Raw genomic sequence first — 2,283 nt, forward strand, 5'->3', positions numbered from 1 at the left:
GGGGGTGGTGGCTTGGAGCCTTGCCGTCCATCCATGGGGTGCTCACAGCCCCTTTGGCCTGTTCTTCACGCTGACCGAATGGGTTTCAGTCGCCTTTTGGGGACCGCAATTTAATTTTTAGAGCAATTTTTTTGTTGTTGTTGTTTAAATTTTATTTTCTTTGAGAGCAACGCAGCTTAAAGCTTCCTGCTTCCTTCGGCTATGTGTCTCTTTATGTTTTTGTGGTAGTAAAACACCACCACTCCTCATTAGGAGATGCACTGGGGGCTGGTTGGAAGCTGTCTGGGTCACAGAGAAGCAGAATTTGGTCCGAAAAGCCTCACGTTGCTTGCCCAAGGTGGGAGTAAGGCTGATGCCCTCTCACATGCCTAAAGGGTCTAGGAGAAAGCAGTGGAGAAAGTTTGTACCCGGCACGGATCCCTAACAGCACCCTGCCTGCTGGTCCCCTGCCTGTGGTTGCAGCTGGTGATCCCAGAACGGGCGGTGGGAGAGAGCTGGGAAGGGGTGTAGGGATGGGGCAGGAGGGTTAGGTAGGCTGCTTGGGAGAACTTGTTCTTCTCTGCCTTCCAAGGCTTTGAGATGCACTGGCATAGGCTTATCAGAAGAGAGTGGGGTTTGTGGGGAGCATCTCTACTTCAGAGGTTGAGTGAAAGGATGGTCCCTGAGGGTGTTTCTGTATGGTTTTCCTTCTCCCTGGCTGTTTGGCCCTTTGAAGGAGGACGGGCTCCTCTCTTCCAAACTGGAAGAAGGTGGAGGAGGCTGGGGCCAGCAGCTGGGTTTCCGCAGCTCGGGTGCACTGGCAGGGTCACCATGAAAGGAGATGGGCTGAGAAAAGCTGGCAGCACTGCGTGGGGTGTGCTACTTCCTGACCACGTGCGGGGCTTCAAGATCTTCCTGTTAAGAAGCCTAACCTGTAGCAGGAAGAATAACCTGGTTATTTGCTGCCACAGGGAATGGAGCTGCGTGCGGGGATTTCGGCTGGCCTTGGCTAACCCTTGCGCGCTGAGTTTACACTGCACAGGCCAAGCCTCTGATAGGGAGACTGAGCAGATGATGCAAATGCTTTTCCTAGCAGGCTGCCATGGGGACTTTCATTTTAATGCGATAGGACCTTGTTGTTTTGCTGACTATTATATGTATATTATATATATATAAAGGAATTTCCCATCCCTGGATTGCTGCCGTTCCCCGAGAGATGCCTGGCATCGCCCCGGCAGGGTTTATTTTAGCTGTTTTGCTGGGTCATCGGTCTCACGTTAAACTTTGCGACAGCGCGCGCCCCTGATTTATGAGCTGGCAGATTGCAATGCGGCACTGCCTATAAATAAATAGCGGGAGGGGACATCAGCGCCGCGCGTAGCCCCGTGCCATCCCCGGGCTGTATCTCTGCTCAGCACAGCAGGGAGGGGTCGGGGCGAGCTTGGGGATATGGCAGCGGGGGGGGGAAGTCATTTTTAGAGGGTTAAATCTATCTCTGCTTCACGTCATTGATACGTGTGGGGTGGGATGGTGTATAAACAAAGGGAAAACACATCATTTTAGAGGCTGACTGCGGGCTTCTTCGCCGCCCTGCTCCCCTCAGGAGAGCCCCTGCCAGCCTCCGAGCTGGGATGTGGGCGGCTTTCCCCCTGCCCTCCAGGGGCATTGGGGGGGCTCAGCGCACCCCCTGCCCGGCCTGGCTCTCCTCTGGGGCGGAGGAGCCGCCTGCTGCGCCCAGGAAGGAGGGAGGGCAGCCGGCTGAGCCCCCCCGCCGTGCCCCTGGGCTCCCGTGGCCGGGCAGGGGGAGCTCGGGCATGGCCCCGCCGCCATTTTGTGCGCGCCCCCTGTCCTCCAGCAGGGGGTGGTGCTGGGCATGGAGCGCGCGCTGCCTGTCCCTTTAAGGCCGCCGGAGGCTGCCTGTCCGTCAAGGCCCGCCGCGCGCTCCCATTGGCCGCCGCGCCCCGTGCCGCACGTTGGCCCGCCCCTATCTATAACGGGGTTTACCAGCACTTTCTCAAGGGCGCCGCTGCGCGCCTCAACCACACTACCGCGTCAGGGCAGCACCGCCCTTCGCGCCTAGAAGCGCGGGTACTATCGTTCTATTGGCTGGAGGGGCGATCCATCAGATCTCATCCCGCCCCATCAGCGAGAATGTCGCCGCCTATTGGTTGTGCAGCGTGCCGGTCAATCTTCGCTCCCCGCGCAGTAAGGCCGCGTGATTGGTGGAACGACCTGCCTCTCATCCACCCTCCCACCCCCTCTCCCCCTTGCACACCAATCAGCATCCGAACGAGGGCGAGCGGC

The sequence above is a fragment of the Anser brachyrhynchus genome, assembly GCF_964034855.1.
Source record: "Anser brachyrhynchus genome assembly, chromosome: 14".
Classification (NCBI taxonomy): Eukaryota; Metazoa; Chordata; class Aves; order Anseriformes; family Anatidae; genus Anser; species Anser brachyrhynchus.